The following is a 13,543-nucleotide window of genomic DNA, read 5'->3' as shown; positions in this document are numbered from 1 at the left end:
AGCTAAACCGAAAACAGGTGAAAAATACTTTTTTCTCAGGAAATGTGTAAAGCCTTTCGGGAAAAATATGCATAGACAGTGGAGGAATTCAATATTTATTACTCCATTAAATGTATGGCAACTTTTGTAATGAGAAATTTGAATGCAATTTCAATGAAAAACAAGCATTTTAAAATATACATATATTTAATATTTCCTTCCCATTACACATTTAACAGAATAAAACCAATCAAATATTTTTTTTTTATGTAAGTGATCTACTTCATATAAAAATGTATCACTCAGTTTTCCTTTTTCTGCTGCAGCACTTGACACACATATATCTAACTGTGAAAAATATGGAGAGAGTGAATATCAAAACAACTGCGAACAATGTAACTGCAACATCTACTGAGTAATAGGAGTACCAAGGCAGTTTGTAGGATTCTGAACGAAGGTGAGCAGCACCTTTGTGTCTCATTACAAACTCAATCCAGAAGAGCGCACTGTCCAAAGGTTTAACTGGTGTATCTCTGTGCAGATGAGACAGTCTCTGCATATTCAGTCTGTAGGATGGATCACTGATTACATTTTGTATAGCCGCGTGCAGTGTGTTTTGATCTAAAGTTGCGATGGAAAGTATCTTGGCTCCTCCCCTATTTTGTAATCGAAGAAGATTGTCGTACTGGTCAAAAAACAGTGGAATTCCAACCACTGGAACACCATGATACAAAGCTTCTTGTACCCCATTGGTTCCACCATGTGCAATAAAAACTTTAGTCTTTGGATGCCCTAGAAGATCGTTCTGTGGCATCCAGTCAACCAGCAATGTGTTGTTGCCCAAAGCAGATGGTCTTTTTCCAGTGTATCTCCAAATAACCTTTTGAGGGAGCTGAGCAAAAGCAGCCGCTATTTCCGCTGTTACCTCATCTGGTAAGACACTGATAAATGATCCTAAAGACATGATAATGACTCCATGCTCTCCAGAACTTTGCATGAAGACTTCCAGGTCATGTGGAAGGGCCTTCGCTGGTTTGCACTGGAAGCCACCAATGTAGATGATATTTGGCATTGTTGGACGTGGAAATTCAAAGACAAAATCAACCCTCATAAGCCATATATCAGCCCCCTGGAGAAGTTCATAAAAACGTACAGGTGGATAGAAGTATTTGTCACAAAGTGCTTGGTACTGTGCCAAATTAAAATAGCCATTTTGAAAGTACATTAGCAAATAATACATACTATTTTGTACTCGCTGAAAAAAGTTCATTTTGTCTGTGTTTCTAGATCCTGTGATAGGGATGTAGGACAACGGTGAGGGAGCGATCTCAAAATGTCCCTCTCCAATAGAGGTCCATCTCACATTATATACCATGGGTAACTTGAGTTTATGAGCCAGGAAAATGCCTGCACCCCACCCCGGATCAGTGAGCACCAGATCGTATTGATTTTCCTTTAGTGTCTTCAGAATTTCCTCACTTTCAAATATGTTTGTTATAAGCTGACATATCATTTCATGGGTTTCATAAATGACACTAACCATATCCCAAAAGAGCCATACAGCACTTAGCCAGAAGCTCTTTCCTCTTTCAAAGTCGATCATTTTGTTGAGCACATCTACCACAAATTCCTCATTCATTCCTTTGGTGTTAGGTATGGTTATAGAGTTGTAATAAGATGAGTTCTCCTTGATGAACCAGCTACTGGAGCTGCGTATTACATCAACGTTGTGTCCTTGATCATGTAAAGCCTTGATGATGATGTCCATGTTCACCCAGTGACTTCCCTCCAAAGGTACCACCAAGATTTTGCCACCATCACAGAGAGAACCAAAAAGGATTATGATTGGTATCCAAAGCATGTCAGAAACCATATTCTTAAAAAATGGTGTCATCTTTCTGTAAATGATAAAATAATTGGATTAGCCTACACATATTGGATAATATTATTATATGTTGTGCAGTACAGTATAGTCAGTAAAATAAGGAAATAAATAGATGTACACTGGTAGCCCAGTATTCGTGTCACCTAGGCCTAGTTTTCTGAATGCCTTGTAATCAATCAGGAAAAATAATTAATGTATGCTTCTTGCTGGTCACTGTCTTGTTTTTATGTGTCACTGATTACAGAACAATATGAACTGAAATAGAGGTGGTCAACTGTTTTATACGAAGCATAAAAGTAGATTTTATATTTTTATGATTTTAAAATCCAACACTTATCTTCAAGTTGGTGTTGCAGATACAGTAGCTGCTATCCAGTTCTTCTGTTATAACTGTTTGCTTGTCCTGTCTTTAGTCACTTTTTCCTGACCAGTATTGCCAGGAGCGAACTTCTGACCATAAGGTAATACTCTTTTCTGATTCTTGAACATTCTAACATTTTACTTGACAATTTAGTTGGAGGTGCACTCATCCTGCACATTAAATGCCACACCGAACACAGAAACATTCTGAACAATTGTTACACAACTTTAAAGCATCCATATTGCTCTGTTCCCAGTGCAGTTTTGGGCTGTCTGGTGACTGTCTGGTTCATTTTCTCCCTACATGCAAAAAATATAAAAAGATGGACCAGAGAAGAAGAGTTGGAAGTACAGGCCTACTTTGCACTCATTAGAGTGTCACTGAAGCTTCAGCAAATATTTCTGACCTGACAAAGCTGTTTGAGTTTCAATCCATGTTTTGTCATTATTGAATGTTAAAGGGGTCATATGATGCGATTTCAATTTTTCCTTTCTCTTTGGAGTGTTACAAGCTCTTAGTGCATAAAGAAGATCTGTAAAGTTGCAAAGACTAAAGTCTCAAATCCAAAGAGATATTCTTTATAAAAGTTAAGAGTTAACCACGCCTACCTAAAACGGCTCGTTCTAACACGCCCCCACATATCTACCTCACTATGTGGGGCTTGAGGTATTCGGCAAATCACAACGCACTGGATAGCTGGCCAATCACAGCACACCTCACTTTTCAGACCGATGAGCTTTGTAAAAATCGACGTGTTTCAAAAAGCATAGAGGAGAAACAATAATGTACAGTATGTGGAAAATAATGTGTTTTTTAAACTTTAAACCGCATAAACACATTTCATTACACCAAATACACAAAATAATGTTCTTTTTAGCAGCATCATATGACCCCTTTAAAACCCACTTGTTCTCACAGAAACTGATGTAGGAAGTCATAGAATCAGTGATATCATCTAGATCAGGGGTCACCAGACTCGGTCCTGGAGGGCCGGTGTTCTGCAGAGTTTAGCTCCAACCCTAATTAAACACACCTGAAGCAGCTAATGAAGGTCTTACTAGGTATACTTGAAACTAGAGCTGTACAATTAATCGTTAAAAGATCGCAATCTCGATTCAAACACCCACATGATCTAATTTCTAAATGACAACGATTCGCCCGTGTCCAGTCAGGGTGAAGTCATTATGTTCATTAACAACGTTACATTGTAAATATAATGAAACAAATGTAATGTAATTTAATGGAAAACTATGTGCTAAACATATGTGAACCTGGAGCACAAAACCAGTCTTAAGTAGCACGGGTATATTTGAGGGGTCACCAGACTCGGTCCTGGAGGGCCGGTGTTCTGCAGAGTTTAGCTCCAACCCTAATTAAACACACCTGAAGCAGCTAATGAAGGTCTTACTAGGTATACTTGAAACTAGAGCTGTACAATTAATCGTTAAAAGATCGCAATCTCGATTCAAACACCCACGTGATCTAATTTCTAAATGACAACGATTCGCCCGTGTCCAGTCAGGGTGAAGTCATTATGTTCATTAACAACAATGTTACATTGTAAATATAATGAAACAAATATAATGTAATTTAATGGAAAACTATGTGCTAAACATATGTGACCCTGGAGCACAAAACCAGTCCTAAGTAGCACGGGTATATTTGTAGCAATAGCCAACAATTCCAACTTTAAAGTTTTTTTTCTCAATATTTTGATTTTTTTGCACCCTCAGATTGCAGATTTTCAAATAGTTGTATCTCGGCTAAATATTGTCCCTCCTTGTCAAAAAAATTTACCCTCCCTTACGACTGGTTTTGTGGTCCAGGGTCAGATATTAATTAATAAATCATACATTAATGTAATTTTTGTTTTTATAATCAGTTGTACTAAATTATCATGCTGATAGGCCTATTAATATTATTTACTATTCATACAGTGTAAGTTGATTTTTTTGCAGTGCATTTGACTAACATTATGCCAACATTTTTGTATTTACAGAGCCTAAATTTGATGAAGTGTCCTCCAAGTAAACTTCTGATCCACTCCTGTGCCTCAGTGCAGTTTTGTGAAAGAAGTCTACTGTGTGAAGTCTAAGTGACTTTAATCTGTAAAAGTGAACATTTTGTGAGTTTTTTTTTTTAAGTTAAAATTGTGTTAATTTAATATTCAGGCCTATTAATATTATTTACTATTCATACAGTGTATCAAGTAAATCAATCCAGTTTTGCAAAATTTATCTTCCATGTATAAGTACATTTCTGAAGAATACACACACACACACACACACACACACATACTTCAAAATGTTTGGGTCCTTATGAAATGCAAAGAGCAGCCTACCGCAATAAAGTTCAAAGTGCAAAGTTAATTTGTATCATGGACTATATGGCAGAACATATGTTTTTAAAATGCACACTTTTACTCACCTGTAAATTTGCTAGTCATAATTAGTCTACAGAGAATAATTTCTACTATTTCAAGACTGTGACTATATCTTTGCACACTAGCTTACTATAAAACAACATAATACTGATTAAAGAGTAATTTGGCTCAGTGCCCATTTAACTGTTTGTTTTCATGTATAAGTACATTTCTGAAGAATACACACACACACACACACACACACACACATACTTCAAAATGTTTATATTTTGAAAAAAATGCTGTTTTTTAATTTTTTATTCATCAAAGAATCCTGAAAAAAAAAAAAATCAGTTTCCAAAAAAAAAAATATATATATATTTAGCAGTACAACTGTTTCCAGTATTGAAAATAATTCAGCATATTAGAATAAATTCTGAAACATCATTTGGCACTGAAGACTGGAGTAATAGCTGATGAAAATTCAGCTTTGCATCAAAAAAATAAATTATGTTTTAGTATATTAAAATAGAAAACTATCCTGTCCATATCTACAAGCATCACACTAGGGCTACTAAATTGTACTGTCTTTCTCACAATTAATTCCTAAAACTGTTGCAGAAAACTACAGATAATATTTGAAATAATGGAAATGTAACATTTATTTTGAATCAATACCCTTTCATTAATAAACCTGTGGTGTTAATCCAAAAAGTGTAGATAACTTACAGTTATATTGACTGCTTCTGCTTTGCTCAGTGCTATTCAGTGATAGTCTTTCTCTGAAAATGGGTAAATTACTCCTTTAGCATTATAACATATGGAAGGGTCCTTATGAAATGCAAAGAGCAGCCTACCGCAATAAAGTTCAAAGTGCAAAGTTAATTTGTATCATGGACTATATGGCAGAACATATGTTTTTAAAATGCACACTTTTACTCACCTGTAAATTTGCTAGTCATAATTAGTCTACAGAGAATAATTTCTACTATTTCAAGACTGTGACTATATCTTTGCACACTAGCTTACTATAAAACAACATAATACTGATTAAAGAGTAATTTGGCTCAGTGCCCATTTAACTGTTTGTTATCAGTATCTGGACTGTGACCTTGAGAGAAAGCAATGAGGGAATGAGATCAAATGAGGCAATACATCAACTCAAAAGGAGTCCAGTCTGTTGAATATTGTGAACATGCTGCATGCAAAGGCAAACGTCTCAGTAATAAATGATTCGATTATACACACCTTTACTTTCTACAGCAGCCTATAGCTTTTTTCACATTATTAAAGACAGACAAGATTGTATAATGGTGGTGATGTTTAAAATGTTCAGTGAATGATGTTTGTGAACTATGTATTTCTGCGTTATTTTATCTACATTCTATATAGGCCTATAAAATTAGATAAAGAGACCCCAACGAAACGGCAATGTCTTTGGGTTATTTCAATATTACCTGTTCACTTCTAGAGGGTGCTCCAGGCTGGATGTGTGCTGCTGAGAAGGAGTCACGAATGAAACAAAAATGCTGTTGCCACTATCCTGGTGTTTTATGTGTTCCTAAAACAACAATAGATATGATCAGGGTTATAATATCATATTGATGCAAACATTACTGAAAGAAAATAACAAAATAACATGGTTTCTATTACTGCATGTATTGCTTGATTGTCTTCACATGCAACGCTTGTAATTTACACCCCCCAAAAAAGTTTCTAAAAGATTGTTCCACCATGTGCAATAAAAACTTTAGTCTTTGGATGCCCTAGAAGGTCGTTCTGTGGCATCCAGTCAACCAGCAATGTGTTGTTGCCCAAAGTAGATGGACGTTTTCCAGTGTATCTCCAAATAACCTTTTGAGGGAGCTGAGCAAAAGCAGCCGCTATTTCTGCTGTTATCTCATCTGGTAAGACACTGATAAATGATCCTAAAGACATGATAATGACTCCATGCTCTCCAGAACTTTGCATGAAGACTTCCAGGTCATGTGGAAGGGCCTTCGCTGGTTTGCACTGGAAGCCACCAATGTAGATGATATTTGGCATTGTTGGACGTGGAAATTCAAAAACAAAATCAACCCTCATAAGCCATATGTCAGCCCTCTGGAGAAGTTCATGAAAATGCACAGGTGGGTGGAAATATTTGTCACAAAGTGCTTGGTACTGTGGCACATTAAAATGGGTGTACAGAATGTGCATTAGAAAATAGAAATAAACATTTTTTACTCTTTGAAAAAAAATCATTTTGTCTGTGTTTCTAGATCCTGTGATAGGGATGTAGGACAGTGGTGAAGGAGTGATGTCAAAGTGTCCTTCTCCAGTAGCACTCCATCTCAGATTATATACCATGGGTAACTTGAGTTTATGAGCCAGAAGAATTCCTGCACCCCACACCGGATCAGTGAGCACCAGATCGTACTGTTTTTCTTTCAGTGTTGTCAGCATTTCCTCACTTTCAAATATGTTTATTATAAGCTGACATATCATTTCATGGGTTTTATAAATGACATGAATCACATCCAAATGCAGCCATACAGCGCTTAGCCAATTGTTCTTTCCTCTTTCATAGTCTATTACTTTGTTGAGCATGTCTTCTACAAATTCTTCATCCATTCCTTTGGTGTTAGGTATGGTTATAGAGCTGTAATAAGTTGAGTTCTCCTTTACGAACCAGCTGTTGTATGTGCGTATTACGTCAACGCTGTGCCCTTGACCATGTAAAGCCTTGATAAGGACTTCCATGTTCACCCAGTGACTTCCCTCCAAAGGTACCACCAAGATTTTGCCACCATCACAGAGAGAACCAAAACAGATTACAACTGTTATCCAGAGCGAGCCAGAAAGCGTGTTTTTAGAAAATGGTGTCATCTTGCCTGTAAGTGACAAAATAATTGGATAACTTAAAATTGGATGTTATTATTATTATATGTTGCCAACACTGTGCAATACTGTATAGTCAATGAAGTTAAGAAACAGACAGTCCATACAATTGATACTTTTTTAAATAACCTATTAAACAAGTTGGGATTTGGAGAACATGCCGTAATATTTTCAGTTCCATTTATTTGTGTCATTTCAAGTTTACACCCACAAGGTGAGCGACTCAAGAATATTCACGATGTCCAGCTGAGTGGAACCAAAAATCTCAGGACAACACTTTAGGTTTTTACCAATGCAAATGCAAATGCAAAAAAAAGAAATAATAATAAAAAAAATAAAGCTAATAATAAAAGCAAAAATGATTTTTGTTACCTCAATGGATAACTGCCATTTTCACTCCCTCTATTACTTTTGACATTCTCTAAATTGTGACTTACAAAATGATTATTTGAAAAAAATGACAAATTATAATTTGAATAAAATTTCCCCCCAGGCTAACTCAATTTTTATGTACAACATCACCATTGGGTCCAAACTAACCCTCAGGATATTGTAAGAGGAGTTCATACAAATTCGCCACCAAATCATCATGACAGAGTTTTGGTACTTTTCCATTTGGTCAAGACTTCCTATTTGCAGATTGATCTGACCCAGTCAGCTCTGAAAATATTGTCGTGATTTTTGTAAGATTTTATTGTATTTTTTTAAATGTACTTATAAAGAACATCCTCATAAAGTCTAGTACCACTACCTACCAGTGTCACATTAGAGCTACTAAATTATAGCAAAGAAAAAGGAAAAAATATATTCTTGAAACTTGCTGAACACTACAGACCCCTCAAATAATGCAAATCTCACATTAATAAACATCCTTTCAAAAGTTATAGGCTATTTTAACCCTTAAACTGTAGATTACTTGCGTATAATGTGCTTCTGCTTTCTTCAGTGCTGATATCTTTATCTTGGCATGTTGTAACTCTCTGACCAAATTATTAGCATTGCATTTGCAACATAACATGTTGTGATTATTCAAAATGCAGTGAGCAGCCAACAGCAAGACAGTTCAAAGTGCAAAGTTTGTTTGTAACATGATCTTTATGGCACATATGTCACTTATATATATATATATATATATATATATATATAAAGTTGTTAGTGATATCAGTTCTACAGAGAACTAGCCTAGTTGTAGCCTACTTTTCAACAATATGACATGCACAAAACAAAACAACTCATTTTGTAATTCTGTATCAGTATGGACTGCGAACTTGAGAAAGAACAATGAGGGAATAACAGTTCACTTGCGGGAATGCATGAATTTAAAATAATTTAATCTGTTGCATTTTGTGAACACGGACTGGATGCCACACACACAGGTAAAAGTCTCTGTAATAAGTCTGTACTATTAGATCATACACACCTTGACAGAAAGAGCACCAGCCCAAGCCGTTAAAACACAGAGTTGCGACAGTCCAATAGATTTCCACTGGAATCGGATAATGCGGAAGTAACGTTATTTCCAAACACCGCTGCGTTCTAAAGCTGAAAAATGCTGCCTCCGCAGGCAGTTTACGGAAGGCAATAATAAGGCACATTTAAATCATCAAACAACTGATTCGAGAATTTTTTAGTGTAGTAATTAATTAAAGAAACGACGGCCTTTTTCACATTTTAACGCATTAACTGACCTCTCATGAATCTAGTCAGTGTAGTGGTATTTTTGTAGACGTTTTTTGTTGTTGTAAATGTTTATTGAGAATTTAATTGCATGCAATTTTTTTGGTTATTTTGGCTCTGTCCTTCACATATTAGATTTTAAATGAAATTATACGTTTAAAATACAGCCTTTCCGTTTTCGGATGCATTATGAGGATATTAGTTGTTCATCAAACTAAAAAAAGCAAACACAATTTTAAATATTTATTTAGGTTTATAGATGCTTGTTCAGATCAATATTGGTCTTCAGTCTTTGAACAGATTTGGTAAGATGAGAGACATACATGATAATACAGTGCAGGTTGCTCCTACTGGAAGAGGGCTTGAGAATTATTCAGAGAGCATGAACAAAGTAGCATTTATAAGGCGTTCATGACATGCTGAAAGAGCTTATCACAGAGTTAGCTGTACGCTGCACCATCCTATGCTACCCGTCTCACTCAAGAGCAAAATTAAATTATTGCATGCATTTCAGAAGATGTCACAAAAACATAAAAGGAATAATTTTAGGTATGCATGCTGTGATGGCAGATGAGGCATGGGACAGGCACATGTCAAACCTACGGGCAAATTTAAGGAAAATTAGGCAATAACTGAAGTCAATATATATATTTTTAAATATATATATTTACTGGTGAGTATTTATTCATTTTTCATATCTAGTTAATCACCAAAGGTTATGTTCAAAATAATCTTGGACTACTATCAGCTTAGCTGGTGCAGCTGTCAACAACATGTTGAGTATGTCAGGTGAAGTCATTGCTGTAACTGACAGCTTCTATGCTATTCTGCAGTGTCTTGACAAAATTTCAACACCAGTGGATGTAGGCCTCTGGTCCAGACTCAAGTTTAACACTGTCTACATGCTGCTGATGTTTTGTAAACTTCTTTCCATCACTGAAGGCCTCCATAATTACCTGCAGAGCGATATTGCAGACCTGGGACAAGCAGTTCAGCACAAAACAACAGGCTACAGCTCAACAACAGAGAGCTGCAGAGCCTTGTGTGAGGCGAATAACAGTCCAGAACCTTCTGTAGGTTTAAGATGGAAACAGAAGAAGCTGGATGATTATGTGGTGGAGAGGAATGTAGGTCCTAAATGCTGTCTCCTCCACACAATTATCTAGCCTCTTGCATTTCTTGTGTTTCTGTTCTACATTGTAGGACAGCCTCAGAAATTAGTTCCTCAGATGACCTCAGATGTATAGCCTATAGGCTTACTGCTCTTGTTTGACTGAATGATGCAAGAGATGGACAATCATTTCTAAGGAGTAAGAGCAGATATTATTAAGGGCACTCAAGCCTGCCATCTAGCAACAGACACCTTTCCTGATGATGAATATCTCAGGATTCTTCTATGATTTCTGTTGCGGTATTAAATGGAGTTGCAGGCAGAGAAGCTCATGGTGACAAAGATCTCTTGAAAAGAAGGAAGGAGAAGGAAGTAATTCATGACATAGTCAAGCTGCTAAATACTGACATGTTCCCTATACTGAATGTAGCATTTCAAGTAGCACTGAGAGTACCAATAGTAGTTGCAGATGTGAACCTTCTTTTAGTGCTGTCGACTGCTTACATGTTTAAGAAATGCAATGGAACAAGACAGGCCTAACCTTGAAGTGATTGTCTGTTTACCATGACGTGATACACAGATTTCAAATTGATTTCTTATACTACCACCATCAAAGCCACAGAGAATCAGATTCAGACAGAAACGTGAAGCAGTGAGGGAGAAAGGCTAAAAAAACACTTGTAATGTTTTATTTGTTAACCTTAGTTACTGCATTAACAGTGAGCTAAGAACATTATTTCACGGCACTTATTCTTTGAAAATGTATAAAAATTCTATTATTCCTTGTTTGCTCATTAGTTTGTAATGTATGTAAAAATTAACACTAATGAACACTAACACTAAGTCACAGTCAAAGAGTAGAAAAGTGTAAAGGGATTGCAAGAAAAAGGAGTGGATGGGGAGGAGAAAGGAGAAATACGTGGATAAAATGTATGGAGAAGACAAATGGAGCACATATGAAAAAGAAATGGATATTACAAGGGAAATGATGTTAGATTACAGAAGAATCCAGAAATATGTGCAATTTACACACACACACACACACACACACACACACACACACACTTCACACGTGAATTGTGCATTTTGGTCGTTTCCACCACTGTTCAGACTCATATACCTGACCAATTACAGACAATGTGCGTACCTACTTGTAATTACATTACTGTAATATTTAACAGAAACATTTGGTTGAATGTTTACATTTTTTCCCCACTAAAACCACTCTGCATTTGGAGTACACATTGTGTACAAGAAATTACAAAAACTGAAAGTTTCAATTTGCTCAATAAACTTCCAATAATGAATTCCACGACTATTCCGTGACAAAACTGTAAACACTTTTCACTATACCAAGCAAATATGGATATAGACTTTTTGAGTTGGCTGAGGAGCTTAATATTACATTTGACCCATCTATGTTCAAGACCCCCTGTCCCCCCCGCCACACATCTCCACATCACTTATCACGTTTCTGTCTCCCTCTGGTGGTGTGATGCTTTCCTAGTGGTCTTGGCCATGTTGTTCATGTCAGGGCATGTTCCAACTCTTAAGTTTTTTGGTCAGATTTACCCTTGAGAGTCATTTTGTCATGCCTTTGCCCTACATCTCATCTACAGGCTTGAAGTTGGGATGCATACTGACACACTTTCTAGTTTGGAGATGGTCGAGGACATCTTCAGGGTGAGTTCAGCCCTGCTTTTACATCGTGCATGTGATGCTTATATTTATTGCTTGATTAGTTATTTTGTATGAACCACATTGGGTGAATACTATTTTGCTACCTATGGGCCTTTCCTTTATCTGTCTTCACCTGAGTCTGAGGGTGAAATCCTCTTTTTATAGGTCCTTGTAAACAAATAAGGGAGGCTGGATTTAGTAGTCAGAGGGCTATATTGCCAATTTATCTGTCAGATCATCTGTCAGTTTAGACAGCATTTTACAGCATTTTTTCATGTTACTCTGCAATTATCAGAGTAACATGAAAAACAAAGCTCTTTTATATACATATAAACTGACAGATCACTGCAACATTGCTTCCCAACACAAATGAGGTGTCATTGTCTCTCCTATATACGAAGACTGTGGGAGGGATGTTTGAAACTGATGCATATTAAATTGCATTAATTTATGTTTTTCAAAAGGGTAAAAGGAGATATAATTAAATTCATTCAGTTTGATTCACTGAAATCAGTTGTACAATAATTGCTCTCAATGATCTCATAAACAACTATACACTGGGAGTCAAAATGTTGGAATAATTAAGATTTTTTGAAGTAAGTCTCTTATGCTTATTAATTAATTTAATCAACATGCAGTAAATATAGTAATATTGTGAAATATTACAATTTAAAATAACTGTTTTGCAACTGAATATATTAATGCAATTTATTCCAGTGATGGCAATGCTTTATTTAAATTTTTTTTTTTTGTGGGATTAAAGTTTAGAAGAAAACCATTTATATGAAGTAAAAATGTTTTGTAACATATATACATATATATATAGTGCTGTTTTTGTAATTTTTTACATATTTGTCACCCTTGAATGATTCTGATCAAACAAATTTTAATATTACACAAAGATAACCCGAGTAAATACAAAATGCAGTTTTGAAATAATGATTTATTTTATTAAGGGAAAAAGCTGTCCAAACCTGCCTGGCATGCAGAATTGTTTTAATTCAGCCACATTGGAGGGTTTTCGAGCATGAATGGACTGTTTAAGGTAATGCCACAGCATCTCAATCAGAGTCAGGACTTTGACTTGGCCACTCCAAAACCTTAATTTCGTTTTTCTTGAGCCATTCAGAGGTGGACTTGCTGGTGTGTTTGGGATCATTGTCCTGCTGCATAACCCAAGTGCGCTTGAGCTTGAGGTCACAAACTGACGGCCGGACATTCTCCTTCAGGATTTTCTGATAGAGCGCAGAATTCATGGTTCCGTCAATTATGGCAAGTCGTCCAGGTCCTGAAGCTGCAAAGCAGCCCCAGACCATCACACTACCACCACCATGTTTGACTGTTGGTATGATGTTCTTTTTATGAAATGCTGTGTTGGTTTTACGCCAGATGTAACGGGACACACACCTTCCAAAAAGTTCAACTTTTGTCGCATCAGTCCACAGAATATTTGCCCAAAAGTCTTGGGGATAATTAATATATTTTTTTGGTAAATGGGAGACGAGCCGTTGTGTTCTTTTTGGTCAGCAGTGGCTTTTGCCTCGGAACTCTCCTATGGATGCAGCTTTTGCCCAGTCTCTTTCTTATTGTTGAATCATGAACACTGAT

General features: G+C 36.3%; 1 long non-coding RNA gene and 1 pseudogene across 1 annotated transcript in view; one reads left to right on the top strand and one right to left on the bottom strand.

The window, feature by feature from the left end:
• Window positions 1–277: 277 nt before the first annotated feature.
• On the bottom strand, window positions 278–8,947 carry LOC107683675 (UDP-glucuronosyltransferase 2B31 pseudogene; annotated as a pseudogene).
• A 2,916-nt stretch (window positions 8,948–11,863) lies between these two features.
• LOC107683674 (uncharacterized) overlaps window positions 11,864–13,543 on the top strand; it is an 88,486-nt gene continuing 86,806 nt past the window's right edge. The window contains exon 1 of the long non-coding RNA XR_001633752.1: window positions 11,864–11,938. This is a non-coding gene — a long non-coding RNA (uncharacterized LOC107683674). The remainder of the gene's footprint in view (window positions 11,939–13,543) is intronic.

This window comes from Sinocyclocheilus anshuiensis, unplaced genomic scaffold (genome assembly GCF_001515605.1).
Source record: "Sinocyclocheilus anshuiensis isolate Anshui unplaced genomic scaffold, SAMN03320099.WGS_v1.1 scaffold2638, whole genome shotgun sequence".
NCBI lineage: Eukaryota > Metazoa > Chordata > Actinopteri > Cypriniformes > Cyprinidae > Sinocyclocheilus > Sinocyclocheilus anshuiensis.
Note: the sequence above shows the minus strand (reverse complement) of the source record. Positions and strands in the feature narration are given on the sequence as shown.